This window comes from Saimiri boliviensis, chromosome 12, assembly GCF_048565385.1.
Source record: "Saimiri boliviensis isolate mSaiBol1 chromosome 12, mSaiBol1.pri, whole genome shotgun sequence".
NCBI lineage: Eukaryota > Metazoa > Chordata > Mammalia > Primates > Cebidae > Saimiri > Saimiri boliviensis.
The window spans coordinates 71,713,199-71,739,963 of NC_133460.1; the positions used below are offsets into that span (position 1 = coordinate 71,713,199).

Genomic DNA, 26,765 nt, shown 5'->3' on the forward strand with positions numbered 1-26,765 from the left:
ATACATGAGTAAAATTATTCTAAGATAACCAAAAAAAAAAAAATAGGGAGAGAGGTAGGCAATGTTGTCCCATGGCAATTTATTCTCCATGCTACACCCAGAATCTATACAAATGGTTCATGTGGCTCCCCTTTGTCAGATGCTTCAGTGACTTTCCATTGCCCTGGGATAATGCTGGGAATCTCATGATGGCCCTTTATGAATCGCCTGATTTGGCAACCTAATCCAATCACTGTCCCCATCAGTTTCCCTCTTGCCCTTCACAACTGACCTTCTATCAGTTATTTGGATGTGTAAAACTCATGTGAACTCAGAGCTTCCCCATGTGCTATTTCCACTGACTAGAATGCCCACCTCCCACCCACACATCCTTCAGGTCTCAGCTTAAATGTCTTGTGTTCTGGAAAGATCCCACCCAGCCCTACATGAGGTTAGGTCCCTGTGTTTTATGTCCTGTTTAGCATTCTGTACTTCTCCTTCATAACACTTATTATAATTATTATAATTAGTTAATCATTGAGGTATTTGCTTAATGTGTGTACCTTTTATCTGGTCTGTTAACCACTGCATCCCTTAACACTAGCACAGTATTTCCCAAACATTTAAAATTGTGATCCATAATAAAAAAAATAAATTTTATAACCAGTACACACAGATATATACATAATTAGAAAAAAGTTTCAGGAATAATATTACCCTTTCTAGATGTAATTCACTTGATAGTTTCTATTTTTAATATGTTAGATACAACCCACTTTATTGATTTTATAGCCTACTAACAGACTGAAATCTCATTTTAAATAACCACCTTTCTATCGCAACACTTAGCAGAGAGAATTTTCTCAGTAATTGTTTGTAGAATAAAGTAATAGAAATTTCACATTTACCAGCCACTATCTAAACTGGGTTTATTTTTACGAAGCAAAGGCAAGCCTTGCCATCCTTGGTACAGTTAACTCTCTTGATTAGACTGATGAAGTCAAAGTCATAAATTTGATCTTATTCTGATCTATTGGTTTCTCTGTCTCAGGGCCACAAACTTTCTCTCTAATTAGCCCTCAGAAAAAGAGAGGCTTTTTGTTTTTCTTTCTATTCCTTATCAGTATATTCCTATCCTTGTAACAAAATGGTTTCAAAAATAAAAAGGAATAACAACAATTCATTACTACCAAATTCATTACCACCATTGGCTCTTAGGAGTGATATATGAATTGTCTTACTGAAATCATCAGACTCTGGGTTAATGTGATTATAGTCCTGCCCTGTTGAATGACAGGATCCATCAGATAATAAATTGACATATTTTTAATAACTGGTTACAACAGACTGAATGTTTATGTTCCCCCTAAAATTAATGTTAAAACCCTAACCCCCAATGTGATGGTATTTGGAAACAGGTCCTTTTGGAGGTAATTATGATTACAGCAGGTCATGAGGCTAGGTCTCTCATGATAGGATTAATGCCCTTATTTTTAAAAAGAAGAAGATATAGGATCTCTCTTTCTGTGTGCCTGCACCAAGGAAGGCCATGTAAGGACATAACCAAAAAGAGGGCCCTGCTGGAACCCTGATTTTGGGCTTCCAGCATCCAGAACTATGAGAAACAAATGTTTGTTGTTGAAGCTACCCATTGTATGGTATTTTATTATAGTAACCTGAATGGACTGAGACACAGTTAATATCATTCTTTTTACCTATTGTGTTTCGATGTTTCCTTCAGATACCTAAAAATCCTAGCTTTCCTTTCTTCTAGATGCAATTCACTTATCACCATCTAAGTACCTACCACACAAAACAATAAAGGAAACCCTCCCAAAACTGTCCATCTTACAATATCAACAATTCTTTGTTGGACCAGGCAAACTCAAACTAAGAATTCCACACTCCTTTGGGAACTATGCAATCCCAGACTGTGCTTTCACTAGGGAAACCAATAGGACTGCTTTGTGAGGGGATCCTTTTTCAAGAAGGAAGCAGAGGGATGTGTCCCTCATTCACCTATCTAGCTGGGTGGGACATAAATGCTTCCTCTAGCTCTAACATCAGGGGTACAATTCTGGGGTAAAACAATTGTTCCTGGGGTGTTTTGTTAAATCCTGTCATGCATTGCTATGGGAAAAAGGTAAATCATTTCACATTTGAGAACTGAAATAATTTCATGTTTGAGAACTAAAAACTGCAGGCAGAACTAGCATTCCAACAGTATCTTTTATCTCTTCTCTTATGTATTCATAGATGTGCTTAATTGATGGATCTTCCTTTGAGTCTCTATTATAGAAGTATTGCTTGTTCTGTGCTTTTTTGTAGACAAAAATGCTCTCTTAATGGTTGGTTCCTAAAAAAATTGACTCTTCTTACTAGAAATGAAGCCAAGGAAGCATATCCTCTAATTCTAGTTTTGGAGCATGTGGTTTCCAAGCCCTTAAATCAAAATTTACTCAAAATTAGAAAGGTTTTGGTTCTTTTTTCTTTTCTTTAAGTGGGTTTTATTACCCTTAGGGATTTATTCTGTAGAGTAGAGCTCTTACCAGAGAACTCAGAGTATAGAGTTTGTATTTTTGAAAGCACCATTTGTCTATTTTTCAAGAAATTCAGTTACCACTGAGATTTCAGGCAATCAGCAATAGCATCAGTTATCATATAACCCCAGTACATGACTGATTTTTATGTTTCTCACAAGTTAACCCCTCTTACAATCTAAATTAGCAGCTTGTATACAAAGAAGTATGCTTTCCCCAACCTGATCTGGCCCAAATCTATCTACTTTATTGTATAAGTGCTTTGTGTATTTTCTGTTTGTAGGCCAGCATTTATCTATGTACTTGACCTAAAACTCTACACTTTACTCCCTGTAATACAGTGATATAAAAAGTGTAAAACAAAGAAATAGTCTCAAAATTACCTTAGGCATAATATCATTTTGGCATAGCAAAAAACAAAGGAACTGACATTTAAAAAGCTTACATGTCCAATTGCAGTGAATTTTACTTTTTAAATATATCATATAAATCAATGAAATAGCTTCAAAATAATATTTACCCCAACATTTTTACAACATTTATTTTAATTTTGTAAACAAATAACAAAGATAGTTTTCATAAATTATATCTGGGCTGTAGTGACCCAGTTATCTGGTCAAAGGGCTCCATGGATGCAAGAGACAGGGTGAGTTAAAGTTTAACTCCCAGGAATTGTAAACCAAACCTAAAGCCACTGAACCTTTGGAGTTTGATATGATGATTAGAGCATAACCCAAGTGACACGTTGAATTCGCCATAATCAAGGAAACCTTTTCCGGGTGGGGATCTCTGAAATTACTCAGGTATGATCCATGTGTTTTCCTCTTTTCTATTTCTGTGAAACTGTGCATTGTTGTAACAGTGGGAATGCAGTGAACACAGCTTTTACTCTCTTCTGCTATCTAGCCTAATTCGAGGAATTATCTAGCTTGTTTTTATACTAATGAAACAATTGGAAAACAAAAGAATATATTGGAATTATCATATAATCTCAAAATGAGACAGCTACCAGGATTTAATAAATTTCTGAGGGTTCAAGAGTGGAACAAATGTTCTGAGAAGTTTATTTAGCTGTAACCAGACACCAGGGAGAGTTGTGGTTGAGTGCCTGTCCTGATCCTAGGAATCTGAGAAACAAAAATGCAATTAGCAAAAGAAATAGTATTAACATCCCTGGCAGATTTTGAGTTCTGTATGTTGGTCACAATTCCTATCATACTTCAGACTTCATATATTTAATTATCTACTACCACCATAAAAAATGTCTTGGTAAATTCTTGCTATTTCTCCTGCCATTATCTTGCTAACCAAAGGAATGTGTAAACTCTTCACTTTTGATTCTGGCAAAAAAATATTATGGAAAATGACTGGCTTTTAGTATGTTAAATCTCAACCTTGGAATGGCTAATTATTGGGTTGTTTCCACAGTTTAGGTAACTGTGCTGAGGTGGATATATTTTCACATATTTTTGTTTACTCCAAAAAGATTATTCACAACCAGAATATAATGGTATTTTATCTCAAGAAAGTAATCAATCTGGGTATTTACCAGAAATATTCCACTTCTGCCAGAAACCTCCTAAACTCTGACTTTTTGTCATATTACCAATGTAATTTCCAAGAAGAACAGATTCCAACTAAACAAGGTATTTACTATAGGACTTTTCAGATATGTATTGTATATTTCCAACAAGATGAAGAATACAGCATTATTTGTGCATTCTGCAGGATTAGTGTTTTGTAGAGTGTATTTTGGTAAATTCAGCTCTAGTTATAATTTAGGATCAAGAAAAAAATGCGTTGGTCTGCTCTGAAATTTCCTTTATAATGTGTGTTACGGAGCATGCAATGGAACATAGGTCTGGAAATGACAGTGATATCACTTACTTGTCAAAGCAGTAAGGCTTTGCCCTGCTCAATACAGAGAAAGAGACCAATGACTTACAAGGTTCACATTTTCTGGAATAACATTTACTCTGCCCATTTTATATAACTCTTAACACTTTACTGTTTCATTTTACTATTTATCCATTTTAAGGGAAAAAGGAAGACAGGTGGCAAGGAAAAGAAATATTGTTGTGGGCAAACACTATAAAATGACATAATGGATATTAAAACACTGTAAATACTTAGTTCTTATTTTCTGCTGCAGTAATACCAAGGTGGTTTTCTGTCATTTCAAATATCAACACTATATTTAATGGATGTTAATAAATGTGGCTCAGAAGAAAAGTGACTCCATTGTCAAGTAAGTCGAGGAAATGGTGTTAGAAAAGTTATAGCAGGTCGTATTACCCCATGAGTGTTTTTAGTAAAACATGAGTGTTTTTAGTAATAATGATAACAGACATCTATGAAACACTATATTGTCAGGTCTACTTTTAAGTTCTTTCCATGAATTACCTCACGTGATTCTTAGGACAACTCTGTGGGGTAGATACTATTATAACAGGTTATACATAGGAAAATAGAGGCACAGGTGAATTATCTAACAGGCTCAGCTACTAAGCAATTGGCAGAGCCAGGCTCCCTAGTCTGGTGGTCTGATTCAGAGCCCAAGCATGTACCCATTGTACCATACCTTCAAGGACTGGGGACTCATGAAACATGCAAATATTGTCATTTATCATGACTACCTAAGAAAGTAGGCAATATTTTGCTTCCTGGGCTTCATTTACAACAGAACATCTTCTTTCAGGAACATCTATCAACATCTCTCAAAACTGATATTTCTCAGAATACAGAAAAGGAAAGACCAAATCACTTTTATAGCCCATGTCCAGCATTCATAACAATCAGAATCGATTGAAATCATCACAATTGAAAAATCTAAAGGACTTTAGAGTTTAGTCTTCTTCTACCAAATACAACTATGCCTATCTGAGAAACTTTAAATTAATTACAGAAAGAACGCTAGGTTTTTTGCCTGGACACAGCTAAGTCAGAACGCCTATTGCAAAACTTCCTAGGTTTGTGACCTTGGGCATGTTGTTTGACTCCTCTGAATCTCAGATTCCTCAAATGTGGAATAGGGGTACAATCTGCCCCACAGTATTTTGTGAAGGTTAAATTAGATGATAAAGCAAAGAAGTGAAGTACAGTCACTGGTATTTAAGAATTCAGCAGCAACTCCCTTCCCTTTTCACTTTCCTGTTTGTAACAACCTCCAGAAAACTTTTCTAAAATTGCCCAAGTGTACCTATTAGGTCTTGTTTGTCAAAACAATATTAATAAAGTTGAAATCAAAAACTGTACATAAACAAAATTTCAATTAATTGCAAATAGCAGTACTATTCCATTTATTCAGAGAAAGTCAGTCTGTAATTATTGTTTTTAGTATTAAAACACACAGGACATATGTTTATTTTAGAGAATATTTTACCTGACACAGGACACACTTGTTTCATCATGGAGGCAGTTAATGTTAAAAATTTGTTTCAGTAACTGTCTCTCAAAATATTGTCATCCCTTAGAAAGCTGAGTGGTACTGTGGGTACTATTACACAATGGTTTTCATTACCTTATGTGTCTCTAAAATGACTCAATAAGTTCAAACAAGACAGTATTGATCGACAGAGGATAAACACCATTTTATCTTATTCACAGAAACAGTAACCAGGCTCCCGCAAAGTGCAGCTCTTACAGTCCAACTGCTCCCAGGAAAAGCATCTGGAAAAGGAGCAGTACCCTTGCAGTGACATTCTGTATTAGAAATCTATAGCCCATCTGCTCCTTGGCCTGATCCTGTAAAATCCAGAGAGTCGTTAACAAATGTTTGCTGCCCATTAAATCAGAAAAGCTAGTTTATCATTTTATTTCATCAAATCTACTGCAGCTAGGTTATCAGTTTTGTTTTTGTTTTGTTTTGTTTTGTTTGAGACAGAGTCTCGCTCTGTTGCCCAGGCTGGAGTGCAGTGGAGTGATCTTGGTTCACTGCAACCTCTGCCTCCTGGGTCCAGGTGATTCTCCTGCCTCAGCCTCCTGAGTAGCTGGGACTACAGGCTCTAGCCACCATGCCTGGCTAATTTTTTGTATTTTCAGTAGAGATGGGGTTTCACTATGTAGGCCAGGCTGGTCTCGAACTCCTGACCTTGTGATCTGCCTGCCTTGGTCTCCCAAAGTGCTGGGATTACAGACATGAGCCACCGCACCCCATCTAGGTTATCGGTTTAAATGACTACTTAGAATTTTCAATTTAATGAAATAAAATTTTGTATTGAATATTTTTGACTGATGCAATCCAAAAATTAAAACATAACTTTTGTAAAAAATTATTGTCTTGACTAAAATATGCTTGTATCTTGAAAGTTCTAATTTGATTTCTTTTAAAGATATGTAAGCTGAGTTTTTTTTCCTATATAGATTTATGAGTAGAGTTTTATGCATATATGTATTAATCACATGTAGAACATTTTCCAAATTTGCTTATTCAGTAGGGTTTGGTCCCTGGTAATATTAAGAGGGAAATAGTAACAAGGATGTAAGATAAATCTCTCTGGTTTTCACAGTTGGGTACAATGCTCTGCTCCAGACATAATACAACTAAAGAGAATTAGCACATGACCAATTTGGCCAGACAGAATGTCTGAGTGAGCAGATTAGTTTGTAATTCTATAAAATCTCACCTGCAATGATGTAGTGATGTCTTCCCTTCCTCCAGCAATTAAAAAATAATCACTGTTTTAGGATGTCCAATTGATTTAAAAATCACTAGGATTAGTTAAGTAGTAGAACCAACTACAATAATACCTTATTTCCATAGGATATTCTAGTTTATAAAGCTTTTCATATAGAAGAACTTATACAGATTTTTAATGGCAAATTTCTTCATAGTTGATGTCAATTCAGGATGCCTTGTCTCTTCAAGGTAACTGTGTCAATATTCACCATTCCAATTGTACAAATCTGATTAACTGAAAGACACTCCCACCTAACGTTTATAAGCCCAACTCTGTTCATGTAGCACAATGACGATTAGGTAATGGGCCTTCAACAACTTCACTGGACATTAGTGTATTAATCAGTTAAGAGGCTAGATGAAAACAATGAAGAGAGGAGAGGACATAAGGGCCCACATAGAAAGCAAGAGAAGAACCACTCCCATATGGGTCCTAGAAGAAAACGGCCCTGAAAAGATTCAATTATAACTCAGTCCAGATGCTGTAACTAACACAGTGAAACATATAAAGGAACAGAGGATTATAAAATCTCCTACCTGCCTGGCAGGGGACTGGCAAAGCATTGTATACAAATGAAATTTTAAAAATTTCTATTGGTTTTAGTATTCTTCTATACTACTCTTCTATTGGGATTCTGCTTAGTGCTTATCTTTCCAGCTGGGGCCTTTAGCATGAAGTAAATTTTACTTTTAATTATTAGATGTAATTACACCCTAATGCCTCTGACTATTTGCAATGGAAGTCAGAAATCAAAATCTGGTACCATGGGGGAAAACGGGGTTGGCACATATAGATGCTCATCTCAGAAATCCTCTTTCTAATCCTCTTTTCTGAAGATCCCTAACAGTTCCTCTCAATTCATGCACTACCAACTAACTAGAATCGGCACCCTGTGATGATTATAACAATGATGTTAATAAAAGCTCTTACATCCTCTTACATTCTGCCAGACACCAGGCACATAGGTTAACTCATTTAATCCTCCATCACTCTATGGAATAGGTACTATTGCTATGCCATTTTTCCAATAAAGCATCTACAGCTTTAGGAACATGAAGAAATTTGCCCCAGGTCACACCAGTAGTAAGTGGTACAGGAGTGAGTCCCAGCAATCTGGCACAGGCCACCCTGCAAAGAAAGGACCAATGGAACACTGGGAAGCATCACAGCTTAGAACTAGAAGGAAACTTTTGAGATCCTTTATTTGACAAAGAAACTTGGGTTCCCCAAAGATAGAAGACAAATTTTTGTTAGAATGAGAATCCAAGAGCAGGACCTGAACCCTCAGGGAGCACTTTTCCATCATACCACTTCCGGCTGTATAGCATTTCTAATTCAGCCTGATTCTCTATGAAAATTCTGAGAGACATATTAATAGAGCCCCATGGTTAAAGAGGAATACTCCCTTCACTCTGAGTCTCACCTTCCTTGCTATGCCCAGACTCATGGACTGACACAGTCAGAGACTCTGTTAAAGGAGACCCATTTTGTGACTTGGAGAGGCTGAGAGGCCCAAATCATAGAGGAAATATGTGCAGACACCGGCATGGATATGGTTTAGCTTTGTGTTTCCACCCAAATATCATCATAAATTGTAATCCCTAGGCCTGAAGGGAAGATTCTGGTGAAAAGTGATAGGGTTGTGGGGGAGGTTTCCCCTGTGATTTTTCATGTTAGTGAGAAATTCTCATGAGATCTGATGGTTTTATAAGTGTTCGACATTTCCCCCTGCACACACTCCTTCTCTCTCCGGCTGCCATGAGAGAAGGTCCAAGCTTGATTCCCTTTGCCTTCTGCCATGATTGTGAGTTTCCTGAGCCCTCCCCAGCCATGCAGAACTGTGAGTCAATTAAACCTCTTTATAAATTATGCAGTCTCAGATATTTCTTTATAGCAGTGTGAGAACAGAGTAATACAGGCACCGTGAACATAGTGACAGGATAAACCACAGAGGCATTGCTAAACATACAAAGTAATTGTCCTGAATGACTTGGTTACCTTATACTCAAATTCTGTTAGTGTCTGAATAGGACATAGCACCTCCTACCTGGAGGACACACCCTTTTCCCTGTGGAAAAATAATTGGGCTGCTAGGTCTATATCTGTTAAGGGAGTCCCATATTTAAACTGACCTGATTTAGAACTTTAAATTGAAACTTAGATGCTCCCAAATAGCAGCTCCACCAACCTGAACAGAGTTGTTCATTTAAAATAAGAGTTTGTTTCCACAAGTTTTGTTAAAATATAAATTAGTTTGGATGCAGGATGTGAGTGATAGGGACAAAAGTCACTTAACAGACCAACTAGCTTGGCAAACCCTTGTGGGAATCAAATTTTGATGGTGGAGAAAGAAGATATTAAGAGTAGATGGTCCAGGGAGGAAGTATCAAAAATAACTGGAGGGTGATATAAGGGACTTGAGTAGCAGGCATTTATCTGATCTTTAAGGAATAATTAACTTATTAAAGAATTCTGTTAGTAAAGTCACTTGAATATCACACTTGTGAAATACTAATTCATCTGTGTCTATTTTTCTCATTATATAACAGATACTTAACAGGTGCATTGACTTGAATTGGCATCATGCAGGAAATGCTATTATATGGACCCTTAAGACATTTTAAGAGAAAAACCTATAATGCCTAGAAATTCAATTTTCTCTGCCTTTTAAAAACAAGCCATCAAGTCCAATCTTCTCTATAATAAGTTAGTAACTCAGAATTGCAAAGGATTTCCTAAAGCCCAATGATCCAAATCTCTGATTTGTGGTGTTGATATAGCAGAGTGGAGACAAATTATATGTTAAAGCAGAAGGTTCTGGACCTGGAATGGTTGGACACAAATTCTGGCTCTACCACTTGCTACAATTTAACTCTAGGCAATTTATTGAACTCTGTGACTATTTCCTCTTCTGTAAAGGCAGGTTGTTTAAATAATTAGATCAGAAATTATATATACTTAGAATAATGCCAAGCAAATGTGCATAAATTTTAGCCATTTAGCTATAATGCTGATCATATTTCTGTGTTGATTATAAAATGTTTTACTAGAGGAAAATAGGTGAGAAACAGGCCATGCGGTGCAAATGTAGAGTGCTTTTTAGAGTGCAGTAAGATGGCTTAGAAATTAACTCTATCCCCATCACTGGCTTGCAGTGCAAATTTGGAACACTCTTTCTGACTTTCTTGCAGTTTTTTTCTTTTCTTTTTCTTTCTTTCGAGAGGGAGTCTCACTCTGTAACACAGGCTGGAGTGCAGTGGCATGATCTTGGCTCGCTGCAACCTCCACCTCCCAGGTGCAAGTGATTCTCCTGCCTCAGTCTCCTGAGTAGCAGGAGTACAGGCATGCACCACCACACCTGGCTTTTTTTTTTTTTTTTTTTTTTTTTTTTTTGTATTCTTAGTAGAGACAGGGTTTCACCATGTTGGTCAAGCTGGTCTTAAACTCCTGATCTCATGATCTGCCTGCCTCAGCCTCCCGAAGTGCTGGGATTACAGGCGTGAGCCATTTCACCCAGCCCTCTTGCAGTTTTCCTAAGACAGAGACACTCCCTATCATAGACAGGGTCTCCTAAATTAGTATAGAATGATTTGAAGGAACCTGAGTAATTATAGGAGGAAGAAAAAGAGAAATACAGATCCTCACACCAGAGTGCAAATCTCTTAATACTTCATTATTTTCATAGTTGTGATAAAAAAGGTTAATACTCAAAGCCACTTATGATGATGCATGTAAATTAGCATAATATCAGGACAAATATAATATGGCTTTTAAACTAGAAACATAAGGCTGTCTTTCCTTACAAGTCTCAGATTGCTTCTGTGCCACTGTAACATAGAGCTTTAGATAGATTTTGTAAGCTTCACTCAGAGATCAAATATACTCCATTAGTCAGGGATTGGCAGACTTCGTGAAAATTGAGTTTTCTACTTAAATTTCTCCAAATTGGTCTGAGGAAACCAGATGCAGCAACTAAGTTCAAAAGATCAGATTCCCAATGAGGTTAAAAAGAGAGGAAGAAACATAACACTAGACAAAGAATGAATGAAACAGCACTCACAGTTCATCAGGTCTCTATAATATACCACACAAATAATTGGTACCAGGACTATTGAATAATCACCTGCTTTTAAGCTGAAGAATATCTACATTATATGCCATGATTACCACTTTACGAATTCATAAGATAACTTAAAAATTAAACATATTTGTATTAAACATGCAAAGACATTCTACTTTTCTCATTAGGCCATGTCATTCGACAATTTCTAAATTCTGCCAGTTCTCTTTCCCAGGAATCTTACAGAAGTCAGGCATTTTGGGAATAGCTGAGTATCATAACGGAATAAAGACAGCACAACAGTCACCAGCAGTAGTCTGATCTTAGAGGTACTAGAACAATAATAGCACAAAAAAAAGAGTTATGTATATGTATTAGTCAATGTTCTCTAGAAAAACATAGAATATATATGTAGATACAGGCAATAAATTTATAAATGCACCAAAACATAAATAAAATATAAATTTATATAAATATGTAAGTCTACACATATCAATACAAATAAACAGATTTATTGTAAGGGGTTGGCTCATGCAATTATAGAAGCAGAAGTCCCAAGGTTTGCAGTTAGCAAGCTGGAGATTCGGGGGAGTCCATGTGTAGTTCTAGCACAAGTCCAAAGGCCTGAGACCCAGGAAAGTCAACGGTATAAGTTCCAGTCCAGAAGCCAGCAGGTTACAGACACAAGAAAAGCCAATATTTCAAGTCCAAAGATCAGGAAAGGCCACTGTCTCTGCTCTGTCATGCAGGCAGAGCTCCCTCTTACGCAGCTTTTGTTTTATCTAGGTCTTCAATTGATTGGATGAGGCCTACTCACATTGCATCTGCTGTTAAAATTTTCCAAGATATTTTTTGGGTTAAAAACCCATCATTCTTCTCTGAATCTTCAGTGTTGACAAAGACAGGTCCCTTATGAGTATTCCCGTTTCTGAGTTTCTGATATGCTTCTCCAAGTTGAGCACAGGCTGGAAGCTTTATAAGAGAGTACTGAAGTCAGAGCAGCTGCAAAAGGAAAGGGGTGCATTGAAAGGTCTCTTGTGTGATGCTGTGCTGCCAAAACTGACCTCTCAAGAGTTTATTCACCCCTGTGTGTATACATGTATACACACAAAATCACATACACCCAACACCTAATGAAATAGGCATGAATTCGGCTTAGCCAGGGAAATTATAGAAAGAATAATGGGAATCCTAGTCGTGTGGTAAATGGGAAACAAAGACAAAGGCACTTAGGTAAAATAAAAAGTGACTGGTGTGCCTAGGAGACCTGACGGGCTTGAGCGTGGCATAGCTCCAGGCTTGCATTGAAAGTCAGGAAAGCCAAGTAAGGACCAGGACATGGCAAGCTCTGAATGTCAGGCTAAGGGGCTGAACTCTTGTTTCTTTCTAGTTAGTGATGAGTCCAGTGAAGGATGTGGGGGCGGAGAATACTAGAAGGGATATTTTAGGGAGGTTGATCTTTCAGTGGTGTGCAGAACAGACATGCTGTGCCCAGAAGGTAGTAAGCAGTGACATTCCTTTCACTCTACACTTTCGCTGAGCTCAGGTTAAGTTCAGTAATGGAAAATGGGGTGGGAAATAGAGCTGGGAGTGTAGAGGGAACAACAGGTAAGTATACGTATGTACAGAAAGCAGAAAACAAGTGAAGATCCAGGCTTCATTTGCCTATATCGAAGACTCCGCTGGATAAAGAGACTGTTAGAGTTTTAGAGGCAGAATTCATGGCAACTCACAGAACTCTAAGGCTCTTCATGATTCACATGATTCAACTTTCCTACATCTGCCCTTTTCTCCTAAGAGATTTCCTTGCTCTCTGTACTTTCTCCACCCCACAGCTTTTGCTTCCTTTCCATATGTAGAACCATACAAGTACTAGTTTTATGGATGCAGTGGTAATATAAATATCTTATTGGCTAGTCCTCATCAAAACTGAGTTGAAAACAAATCATATGAGCCAGAATCTAGTAAAAGTCAGATTTTTAAAGGTTGTTCAAGGTTTTTTATTTGTAAATGCTAACTAGGAAAATATTCTTTAGAAATGATGAAAATGTAGATAAAACAATTATTAGAGAAAAATTTGAATTATGTTTTATTTCCTCCTATCTAGTTTCTACCTTTGTCATGCAGTTTTTTTCTTTTTAATTCGATTTTTTATGTGACTGTATGGCCCATTTATTTGGTAGGTGGAATAAATTCAATTACCCTCAACTGTTTGGTTTGGTTTGACCTGTAACATATATAAGTTAGAGATTAAGTCAGCTGTTGTACATGCAGCTGCATATTGTTATCACCTGGGAAGCTTTAAAATATATCATGTCCTGGGCCCCATTCCAGACCAGCTGAATCAGAATCCTTCCAGGGGTGGGAAAGATGATGCCTAAGCACAGGTGATTCTACATGAGGTCAGGTAGGCAGTCTGGTTTTTGTAAACAGCTTCTGTATGTCATTGCTATTGGCACCTGGCTCTACTACAGCTGTTCTTAAGTGATCTTTTAATGCCAGTCGTGAGTATGCTTTAATAGTGGTACAATATTTCAAGAATAGGGCTTTAACGCAACTTATTGAAAGTCACAGTTATGGGATTTACTCAAATTGGACACAACCTCTCTTGGAGAAGATTACAGTGAAGTTTTGAGGCCATGGAATAAAAAAAGAGGAAGGAGAGATTTAATGGGGTGAGTATTACTTGCTAAAATTCAAGAACCCTTGCAGTTAAACCTCATAGTACTATTTTGACAAGATGTGCATAGGTGCATAGGTTAATGCTTCCTCTTCTGGTATTTCCTTGTGTAATTTACACTTCAAGCTAAATCCTAAGGATTTAAAGTGCTTTTCATTAATATTTAAAGGGCATTGGAGAAATGCCCTTTAAACAATGGAGAAATGTCTTTCAAAACAGAAAATGTACCTTTATAAAATCCACTTAATGAGAATATGCTAAAAAGCAAGATGTGTTTCTATTGGATCATAAGTTGTATAATTTTAAACAAAATTTTATATGAAAATAAATTGTTCTAACTATTTGAAATTACTTTTCAAACAAAACAAAAAAGATTTCTAGATGTCAGGATTGTTTTGCAAAAATGATGATCTGATGATCTGTGGGCCAGATGAATATGCTTAACTTCCCTAAGAGTTGAGGTAACACTTTTCTTTTCATGAGCTTGTGTCCGATTTCTGACTTGATGGAGTTTTTTTAAAAATTGAGAAAATATACCTCCTCTACCACTTGCATGTATTGATGCCCTGATTTAATACAGGTGTGTGTGCATATGTACATATACACAGATATATACATATATACACACATTAAAATTATAATAAAATAATTATTTGTTCATTATATATCTGCTTCTTTTTCTCTAATAAACTCTGAGACAGTGGTTTCTATGATACTTTTTCACTGATATAGGTTTTCTTTTCTCTATAGATATTTTCACTACAGTGAAATTTTTTCAGTATCTTAGGTTTTGCTATTTTAAGTTACTCTACTTAGGATTTAGAATGATTCCAAATTGGAGGGTATATAGATTTTAAACCTCAACAAACAGTAATCAAACATCAGCTAGTCCTATACTTCCTTGCAAAAATAGCAATTTCTTTAGACAGTTGTATCAGCACTACTCGTCCACAACATTTAATATCTTGCCTTAAAAGTACAATACTCATGTTAGATGGATTCAGCAAATTCTTTAGCCATGAGTGTCACTAGAAGAGCAAGAAAGAGAATAAAAATTAAAGAATAAGACAGAAAAAGAGATAGAAGAAGGAAAAATTAATTATAAGGACATCTGAGGATGGAGGGTGAGAAGATCCTACTCATTCCCTGAGAGTAGCTGTGTGTAACACATATACACAAAATAGTTGTGTTGGCTGCCTTGAGAAGCACTTGGGTCTTTGATTACCTCCACTGCACCCTCATGAGATATCTCTTCTATAGCTAATTTCTTCCTCTATTGCTATTTACAATCCAAAAGAACTAAAGATCAGTGGAAAGAAGAATCAACACTTTAAAGAATTTAAATGGCCTGGCTTGGTGGTTCACACCTATAATTGCAGCATTTTGGCAGGCTGAGGCATGTGGATCACCTGAGGTCAGACGTTTGAGACCAGCCTGGCTGACATGGCAAAATCCTGTCCCTACTAAAAATACAAAAATTAGCTAGGCGTGGTGGCATGCACCTGTAATCCCAGCTACTCAGGAGGCTGAGGCAGGAAATCACATGAATCTGGGAGGTGGAGGTTGCCATGAGCTGAGATCATGCCATTGTACTTGAACCTGAGTGATAGAGGGAGACTCCATCTCAGAAAAATAAAATAAAATATAAGAATAAAAGTATGCATGAAAGCTGAGTCAGATCTTGCCAAATGATACATCACTAGGTAAACCATGAAGGTGCCACACTTGCCAAGAAGTAAAATTTCAGTAAGATATGACTAAGTGCATAGCAGACAGCTGGATCCATTTGGACCATATTAACAGGGGGTCAGATCCTTGATGTGTCCGAGCAAAGCATCAGATAATCCACCCACAACATTCCTTGAAGAAGCTATTATAATAGTTCACTTTCATTCCAGCAAAGAGGCTAAGTAACCATAGTGCTTCAGATGCTCCAGTCCATGTGTCCATATGGAAGAGAATCTGGACCATAGCATCACCCTCATCAGCTCATTATGATGTCCTGTGTTCTTCACAGCAACACTTTAAGGAAGGCAGGGTAGGTATGATCTCCACACCCCCTGCCTAATTTTTTTTTAAGATGAGGAAACTGAAAAGAAGTAAAATTAGTAATTACGAACACAGTCTCAGCCACCAGGCTACCTAAATTCAAATCATCTCTCTGCCACTCATTACCTGTGTAACCTTGAGCACCTCAACCTTTCTCTATCTTGATTTATTACCCATATCATAGGAATAATAATACCTACAGCACTGAGCTTTTATGAGGTTTAAATAAATTGTGTTTAAAACTTTCAGAACGTAGCATATGTGTTCAGTAAATGTTACCTATGTATATTGTTCTTTTTTAAAGTGTTTTTAAATTTTGCCACATAATAGGCCAAAAAATGGTATCTCGGTTTTTTGTTTTAATTTGCCTTTTCTTGATCACTAAAGATTATCATTATTAAATTATAAATTTATATGCTATTTTGATTTCTTTTATTGATTTCCTTTGCTCATTTGTCCACTGATTTGTGTCTATTTATTTAAAAATAATCTTTATATTACAGATATTACTTCTCTGTCTGCTATATAAATAACAATCATTTTCTGCCAGCTGTGGACTCTTGTTAACTTCATTTATTTTGCCATTACAGAAGTTGGTAATATTCTCATAGTCAGATCTGTTAGCTTTTCACTTATCGTTCTTAATATGCTTGGTTTAGAAGACCTTCTGTACCACAAGATTATAAAAATACTCTTCTGTATTTTCTTCTGGGAGTTATACAATGTTTTTAAAGGTTATTTATTCCATTTAGATTGCTAGCATGTTATGAGGTGATATGTCCACTTTATTTTTTTCTCGAATTGTCTATGATCTTCCCATGTATTTGAAATTGCATCTATTTCCAAGTTCCAGTATAAACAAAACTATCGGTCCAGAGTTTTTATTTTATTCCGTTAGTCTAGCTCTCTATTTCTGTTTGTTTTCATCTTAACTGTTAATTAGGGTGATTCCAAATTATTCTATACTTTCAATACATGTGGCAGCATTTATTGCACATTGTTCCTGCCAGGTGAACTGTGAAATCAATTTGTCAAATTGCAGAATAATTTCATTGGACTTTAAATTAGAATTCCATTAAAGTAATAATTTGAAAACTGATATCTTTACATCAATAAGACTTTCATTCACTCAGGACTTTAGATCTTTTAGACAAATTTTATCAGTTTTTTCACATAGGTTTTAAACATTTCTCATTGTTTATTCATATTTTATAAGTTTTTCTTATATTGTTCAGATCTTCTCATTATACTTCACTTGTTATTTCTGTTAAATACAGAACATTTATTTTATAATTGTCCTTGTAGTATTCTTTCACTAGTTTCAATTATATTATATAGTTGATTTACTTGTTTTTAATGAAAATAAATAATTGCAATGTTTCATTGCTATGTGTAATATTTGTTTCATATTTCTGAGGGATGCTTTTTATCAATTTAAGGATATTTTGTTCTATTGCTAATTTATGAAGATTTTTTAAATTATCATACTTTAAGTTCTGAGGTACATGTGCAAAACGTCCAGGGCTGTTACATAGGTATAGACATGCCTTGGTGGTTTGTTGCATCCAGCCCCTCGTCATCTACATCAAGTATTTCTCCTAATGTTATCCTTTCCAATCTTCCTACCCCCTGCTATCCCTACCCTAGACCACCCAGCCCCTAACAGGTCCCAGTGTGTGATGTTCCCCTCCCTGTGTCCATGTGTTCTCATTGTTCAACAACCACTTATAAGTGAGAACATGCGGTGTTTGGTTTTCTGTTCTTGTGTCAGTTTGCTGAGAATTATGGTTTCCAGCTGTTTTTTAAACCAATAGTGGGTATTCACTTTTATTAAGTGCCACTTTTACATTTACTGTGATGTTCATATGTTTTCTCTTTATTAATGAAATGAATTAAACTTCCAGAACCCTTAATGTTGAATAGACTTTGTATTTTTGTAATGATCCCATCTTGTTTATTGTATATTATTATTTTGGATGCTTTTCCATATATAGTTCATATCTATACTCCTATGATATTGGTCTAGTGTTCTACTTTGTGGTATTTTTTTGTATTGGGTATTTTAAGTTTGTGGATAATTTCAGAAGTTTTCTATTATTTTCTACTCTTCAAAAGGCTTTATATTTCTTCAAAGGAATAATTTGCTTCTTAAGTAACTTATAAAACTTGCCTAATAAAACAATCTGGACCTGGTATTATTTGGGAGGGAAACACTGATTGTTTTCAATATAGATTATGATTACTAGTTTACTCAAATTTTTAACTTATCCTGAGGCAATTTTAAAAATTCATACTATTCTATGTATTTGTCTACTGCATGTATATTTTTCAAATTATTGGCAAAAGTGTTCTCTTTTTTAAAACTCTATGAATCTTTGGTTACATCAAATTTTTCTTGTTTTGAAAATTTATTTTCTCCTTTTTAGCTTGTCAGGATTGCCTGCTGGATGCTAATTTACTAATCTTTTCAATCAGCTGGTACATACATTTATCAAGTCTACAGATTTGTTTTATTAATTCTACTTTCGTCTTTGATTCCTTCTAATTTCTTTTAGTCCATTTTATTCTTTCCCTAGCTTCTTTAGTTGAATGCTTAGTTTCAGTGTTTATTGTCTTGTAATTAATAATAAACAGACAATAGTTTACAATAATCCACTGTACATTTCAAAACTTCAAAATGATTTAAATGTTTTTAGCATAAAGAAGAATCAAATGTTTAAAGTGATAGATATCCCAATTACGCTGATTTGAGCTTTATACATTATATAAATGGATTAAATTATCACGTGTACCCTAAAAATATGTTCATCTATTATGTATTAATTAAAAAATAAAATCTTGACCACATCTCAATGAAAAGTATGACATTTTTATTAACATCCACTTATTAACATAATTTTAACTTTTACATTTTATAGTATGAATAAGAGCTATGTATCATAGATAGCTAAATATAGTCAAATAAGCAAGAATGAAGAAAACAAAAATAATTTTTTAATCCACCCACCCAGAGATATCAATTAGCTTTTTGTAATCAAAGTATTTTTGAATATAAAAATTAATACAAATGAAATCAGACCATAAATTTTATTTTATAATCTGCCTTTTCTACTTTGTATTTTACAAATATCTGTCCAAGTCATTATATATTTTTCTATAACATTGATTTGCTGCACTGTACCACTGCTTATTCAAATATTTCTTTATTATTAGATATTTCACTTGTGCCTAACCTTAATAACGATGCTAATATATTCTATGAGAGGTGACAAACATGAACAGTCTCAGAAACTTAAGGACTTTTCTACTGAGAAGCAAAAACAAAGATAAATTAAGTAACTGAATCCATTATTAAGGCAATATAAAAAGCTTAAGATAACGCATTCAAAATTGCATTTTTCTCTGCACTGGAGAAACAGGAGGAGAGCAACCAATGAGAAAATCACAGATGATGGCTAAGATGAGTTAAACAAAGCAGCAGAAAAAGAATAAGAACAGAATATTTCCACAGCACCGTCTGTATGCCAGGTACTATGTTAGGCGCTCTCACATTCATTACTTTATTTATTTCATCCTTTAAAAACCCTTCAAATTAGGTATCAGTGTTCTTATCCCCTTTTAGACTAGAAAACCAGGTCTCAGAAAAGTTCAAATCATGGTACCAGAACTAAATTTTTTTAACTTTTATTTTTTAAGTTCATGTGTACAAGTGTAGGTTTCTTACATACGTTAACTGTGTCATGGCAATTTACTGCACAGATTATTGTATCACCCAGGTATTAAGCCTAGTACCCATTATTTATTTTTCCTGACCTTCTTCCTCCCACCCTCCACCCTCTGAAAGGCACCAGTGTGTGTTGTCCCCCTTATGTGTCCACATGTTCCCATCATTTAGCTCCCACTTCTAAGCGAGAACATGCAGTATTTGGTTTGTTATTCTCCTCTATAGCAGGTTCCACGTTTTAAAAGACGCTTACATTTAAATTTCAGTTCTGTTTCTGTGTAAGTTTGCTACCGATAATGCAGGAACAGAACTGAAATTTCAGTGTAAGCTTGTCCTTCTTTACAATGTGGAAACCTACTACAGAGAAAAATTTTCATCAATAAGTATAAGTAAAATTAACATGTCTGCTATGAACAGCTTTTACATTTCTTTTCTTTAAGCCTTGTCTTGGTCCAAATTGACAAATTCCAAATTAATGTATGATTTATTACTAATGCCTTAATAACATAGAGGAGGTTCTGGTTAATTTTGTTCTACTATTGTTTTAGAACAATAAGATGCCATATATTGGGACTTTGTGTGATATCTTCATGGCTACATTTTTGAAATTTTAAGCATTCATATTCTCTATTAATTTTGCTACAGCTCATGATGCATGTCCAAAATGCATGCTGCCACATTAATTTATTTCCAAAATAGACTTATGATCAATTGTAAATATTTTTCCAAGGTGAATATTAGCGCTTTGTATCAAGCAATGCAAAGTATTACTTACTCAGCATCATCAGGCAAATATATAGACTTTGGTTATAAATCCTCATCAACCATTTCAAATCTCACTTAAAATCCTCTCTTAGTTTTCTTTCCATGACTTGGTTCTTCATGTGGGGTGAGTTTTTAGTTACAAGATAAATGTGTTTCCTCTTTTTAGCTCTTTGGTTATAAAACCAAAGAGCAGGACATAGTATCTGTCTAATACGTTTAGATTTAGAAAAGTCAGAATGTGCTACCCTGCCTGTGACTCTCTTCCAACTTTCTTCTCATCTGATTCCCTGCCAACTTCCCTGAAACAGGATCTACTGGCACCTGAGGCCAACAGGGTCAGGAACCGCAACTCTAACCTTGCCCAATAGTGAACTCTGGCAATTTCCATTGAGCAATTGCAGCCAAGTGATGGGTGAGCTATTCATTCCAACCCTCTCTGCCTTTCAGAAATGCAGAAATCTTGAACCCTAATAATTTCTAGATATTTGTTTTCTTAGTCAAATAGGCACTGGCGTTGCAAATATAAAACTAGACAGATGTAGAAAAGTGTGTCCAAATATTAACTTTATATTTTAATCACTCTATTCTGAATTTTTTTTACTTTTCTTGTCTCTCTCACAAGTATGATGGCATATTGGCAAATGCAGAGAAACCACAAGAATCAATTTCTTACATAAAACAAGTTCATTCCAGGAGAGAACTTCCAGGAAGTAACCAGAGAAGAGAAATAATAAGTATTAGGACTTTCAATTCAGATTACTTTTACTTCAGTTTGACTGCAAGTCACTGTAATTCATAAACTTGCTGATCCAAAGTTTTGCATTTCTTCTACAAGTATCTATTAAGCACTTAGCATAATGTCAAGCAGAGCCTTCTGGGCAAACAAAGATGAGGTATAAGATAGTCCCTATGCTCAGAAAGCTCACAATTTGGTGACAAAAATAGACATATAAGCCAATAAATACAGTCATGTGTGAAACAATACAGGGATGTACAGGTTTTTTTGAGAGCACCAAGGAGCTGACACTTAAAGGTTACCTACAGAGGTTGTCAAAGAAAGAAAGCATCACAGAGCAAAGAAGATGTTAATCAAGTCGAGAAGGATCAATACAGCTGCTATGGTGAAGTTAGGAGGCATGGGAAGGAAAGGGCATTCCAAGCAGTGATCCTGGAGGTGTAAGAAAACATGAGAAGGCCAAGTGGCAGGGCATGTGAACGACACTGGAAGGGGAGTATAGGATCTAGTTCTGAAGGGGTAATGCATCATGCTAAGAACCTGGGGCTTCATCCTTTCCACAGTTTTGAAATTCTGCCTCTTGGATTTAGAGATTGATAATTATAATAATTAAAATGATATAATAGCTAATATTTATTGGACAGTTATTACATGCCAGAAATCATTTTAAGTATTTTAAATGTATGTTCATTATTTGGCTCCCAATATTAATATTGAATTATCAAAGAACCCTGTGGTGAACTTATTAGCATCCCAGTTGTATTTATTTAATGATTAGTAGTAGTAGTAGTAGTAGTAGTAGTAGTAGTAGCAGCAGCAGCAGCATTTTTGAGACAGGGTCTCATTCTGTCACCCAGGCTGGAGTGCAGTATCCCAATCAAAGCTCATTGCAGGTTCAACCTCCCAGGCTCAGGTGATCAGCTTCCCAGGTAGTGTGACTACAGGTGCATGTGCATGCCACTATACCTGGCTGATTTTTTGTATTTTTTATAGTGATGAGGTTTTGCCATGTTACCCATGCTGGTCTGGAACTCCCAGGCCTCCCAAATTGCTGAGATTACAGGCATGAACCACCACACCCGGCCTCATCCTATTTTTATGCGTAAATAAACAGGCTCAGAGAACTTCCTCTGGGATGAAAGTTGAAGAAGAAAAGAAGGGGCCATTTTCACATAGCAGGTTTGGTGGTGAGGATATATTTCAACCAAATGTTCCACTGCTAATAAAAACATACTGTCTGAGAGGACAGGGAAACACTGATTGCCAGTTAACGGAAACTGTAAGAACTAGAGGAAGTCCTGGTCTTTCACACTTAGTGTCCTTTCCCCGTCCCCTTGTTAGAAGGGATATAAAGAAGAAGTGAAAGGGGAGGAAATTAAACAAGGAAGGGTTGGCATTTCATCAGGCCCTTCCTGGAGTCCTTTTGCTATTCCTCTACTCTGCTTCTCCCCTCCAGCATGAGTTATTAGCAAACATAGGACAGTGTTTCACAGGTGTTTTCACATTTCATCTTCACAATATGGTGCACAGCCTGCTCATCACCCCAATTCACAAATGAGGAAACTGATGCTTAGAGTATGTGAATATATGATTATTTCCTGTAATACTGACAGTAGTCTTCCCCTCCATCCAATCTCCATCTTTTTTGATCCTTTCTGTTCTCGGCCATCCTTATCTAGATAACAGTGCTGTGCCACAAACCTGTGGATTTTCTCCACATAAATTATATAAGCATACTATATTTTACTTACTGTGTATTGATATATATTGGTTTGTACATATTTTGAGAGTACATGTAATATTGTGATATCTCTACACAATACGTAATGATCAAATTAATGTAATTGGAATATCACATCAAATATTTATTTTCTCTTTATGTTTGGAATATTATAAATCTTCTAGTTATTTTAAAATATAAAATAAATTATTTTTAGCTATAATTTCCCTACTGTACTATCAAATACTAGAACTTATAACTGTATTTTGTACCCCTTAACCAACTTCTCATCTCCTCTCCACTACCTTTCTCAGCCTCTGGTAACCACCTTTCTACTTTTTGCCTCCATGAGATCCACTTTTTCATATTTTACTTACTGATCTTATTTATTATCTCTTTCATGCCCTATAAAACTCCATCATATTTTGGGGGATGAGAGGTCTGGTATTTTCTCAGCTACATCCCTATGTCTTGAAAATTCTTGAAAGACAGTAGATACTCAATAAATAATTTCTGAATTAATAGGTGGTAAATACTCATGAATGCTTTTCTTTAGTTCCTAAAGTTTTAATGCATGCCATATGTTTGTTTTAAATTCTATTTCCTCAATAAGATACATTAAGATAACATATATCCTTTTATAATTCTGATCTGAAGAACTTATAAGGTGCTAAATTAGAAGATGTATTACAAAGACTTTATTTCAAATTGACCAAGCTTTTTAACAAAAGTTTGACTTGCTTAAAATAAATATTTATCTGGGATTCAAGTTCACCCCTTAGAACAGGTCAATACTTTGAGAGGGTTATTTTTGCAAAATGAAAATTAAAGATTAAGTGTTTCTTATGGCAGATTTTGAATTTTATTTCCATGCCCTGATTCCCAATGACTTAACACTATAATTGAGATATTATAGAGATTTTCTCAATAACTTCAGAGTGAATTTATATGTGATCGAAAGACCTTTCTGATCTCAAAATACCTTTAATAACCTTTACTAATGATTAACCAGAACTAAAGGCAGATTTTGCAAATACGACCTTGTCATTTCACCATGGCTGTTATCTTTTCAATGGCAAAGATGAAGTTCAGCAAAGAACAAATCTACAATTTGGCCAGTAGACTGTAGACTTTGCCTTTAAATAGCCTCAAGACATACATAAATAATCCTAGCAGACCCCATCCACAGCCTCCCTGCTTTTGTTAGGTTAATTCAGTACAGTAGGAGAGTTTGAGGGTGTCATCACAAAAAGACAATTTTAGTAACCTTTGGGAAAAGAGCAAGAGTTAGATTTTATCTTAAAGACTAGTTTCCTTTGTAAGTCTTCAAAAGTCTTTGCCTTTTGCAAAGTACAAACACTGAAGCTGGCATGTTAACTTACTAAGTTAACAGAGTCCCCATAAAACACGATGCCCTAAAGCCAGGCAGAAGGTAGAGCTGGCAAACAGAGAGTATTAACTGTATGCTTCTTGAAACAATCAGTGAATGCAAACTTAATTGGCCTGGATCAGCAGCAAGCAAGAACCATCAGAAAGGTGAAGGCAAGAATGTCCATGTTGATATGCAGAGAATAACATTGTTCTGGCCCTGAAAACAGTTAACTCTTCATAATCTCAATTTTTCTTTTGATTTTCTAAATTATACTGAAAATACACTTTCTTTCTTTCTTTCTTTTTGAGACGGTCTCACTCTGTTGCCCAGGCTGCAGTGCGATGGCATGATCTTGACTTACTGCAACCTCCACCTCCCGAGTTCAAGTGATTCTCATGCTTCAGCTTCCCAAGTAGCTGGGATTACAGGCATGCACTACCACTCCTGGCTAATTTTTGCATTTTTAATAGAGACGGGGTTTCACTATGTTGGCCAGGCTGGTCTCGAACTCCTGACCTCATGTGATCTGCCTACCTCAGCCTCCCAAAGTGCTGAGATTATAGGCATGAGGCACTGTACCTAGCCAAAATATTACTTTCTAAATGAAGCTTATCTATTAGTTTGGGACATTCTTTTTTTTTTTTTTTTTTTTTTTTTTGAGATGGAGTTTCGCTCTTGTTACCCAGGCTGGAGTGCAATGGCGCGATCTCGGCTCACCGCAACCTCCGCCTCCTGGGTTCAGGCAATTCTCCTGCCTCAGCCTCCTGAGTAGCTGGGATTACAGGCACGCGCCACCACGCCCAGCTAATGTTTTGTATTTTTGGTAGAGACGGGGTTTCACCATGTTGACCAGGATGGTCTCCATCTCTTGACCTCGTGATCCACCCACCTCGTCCTCCCAAAGTGCTGGGATTACAGGCTTGAGCCACCGCACCCGGCCGGTGGAATTCTTTATTTCTACTACTTCAATAGTAGAAACCCTATGTCTATTACTAATAGTAGTACTATTAGTATTACTACAGTAGCACTAATTATAACAATAGTATTAATAGTAATAATTACCTGTAATTAAAATAATACTATAATAATGGTGGTAGCAATAGTAATACTAATAGTAATACACAATTACTATATTAGTATTTCCATTATTACAACTATTAGTAACACTAGCACTGGCATTATTAATAGTGCTACAATTAGTAATACTAATGCTATTAGTAATATTAGTACTAATATTAGTGCTATTAGTAATAGTAGTACTATTAATACTAATATTAGTAGACAGTCCTAATAATATTGCTATTGTTGCTGATAGTAATATTCTATTACTCTTCTATTATTCAAGTAATGGTAAATTTTTTTCTATTACTATTCTATTATTCAAGTAATGGTAATTTTTGTACTAGAATACCTTAAAGCTGCATTTTTCAGAAATGACCACTTCCACTTCTTTTTTCTTGAAAGAAAGTTTTTTCTTTCACCCAATTTTTCACTCAGTTTCTTATATTATTAATGGTATCTTCATCCTCAATATTTAAAGGACAATGAAAAGCAGTACAGGAATTCTCAATGAATAAGTCAGAAAATTTTCAAAAGTACCTATATTCAAATACATTCTAGTTGCATTTGAGTCAGATCATTGTAAAACATATTTCCTCTGTCCTTGTTGACAGCGCACATTAAACAGAATGAAAACCCAGCATAGAACCTTCCCTGAGCCACTAATTCTGTAATTAGTGTGGCAGCCTTCACCTCTGTATATGTGGGAACCTCTCAGGCCTCACACCCCCAACAGCCTAGAACCTTCAAAATGGATATTATCCTGTTCTGGAAACCTGTGGATGTGAGAACTACCCATTTAAAATGTAATTCAAATCATGTTTCCAAAATAGAAAATACAGACAATGAAATGCTGTATATGCAACATGAACATATGTAAACTTGCATCATTTTTTAGATTTTACAGACTTTTTCATGTACTCTACTGAGCATATCTGTGGCATGTGATCTGGATGTCAGCAGACCCTTCCCACATCAACGCAAAAGTATCTATTGTTCTTGTTTTGTTAAAATCAATGTCACATTTTTATTACATAGAGTAGTTTGCACGATGACTTCTGTATATATGATACTGGCACATTTTGTTCTAAAATTTTATCTTTGGAGAATAAGTAGATAATTGTTTCAGCTGACACATAAAATACAGCTCAATCTCTGAGAATTCTGATGCCTTATCTTAGTGATTAGAATTAATGATGGTGCCCTCTTCCCACATCTTTAAGGACCATCCTTCATATTATTTTAATAGATGGGAGCTGATCTGTTTTTGGGCATTTGGTGACATCCTGAGATAAGTGGATTCAGAATTACTAATCTGCATTATAATTGGAGAATGAGTATTATTCATTGTTGTGTTTCTAAATTTCAACTAATATTGCACATTTTTAAAAGTTTTTGAGTA

The 26,765-nt window shown here is 35.7% G+C and overlaps 1 protein-coding gene across 7 annotated transcripts in view; it reads left to right on the top strand.

The window, feature by feature from the left end:
- The first annotated feature begins 3,234 nt into the window (after positions 1-3,234).
- A1CF (APOBEC1 complementation factor) overlaps positions 3,235-26,765 on the top strand; it is a 75,781-nt gene continuing 52,250 nt past the window's right edge. For 3 of the 7 annotated variants that reach the window (XM_003922446.4, XM_010333312.3, XM_074382516.1), the window contains exon 1: positions 3,235-3,322. The gene's annotated coding sequence lies outside the window, so the exon portion shown is untranslated. The other 4 variants (XM_039465328.2, XM_074382513.1, XM_074382512.1 and 1 more) reach the window with 4 other exon arrangements.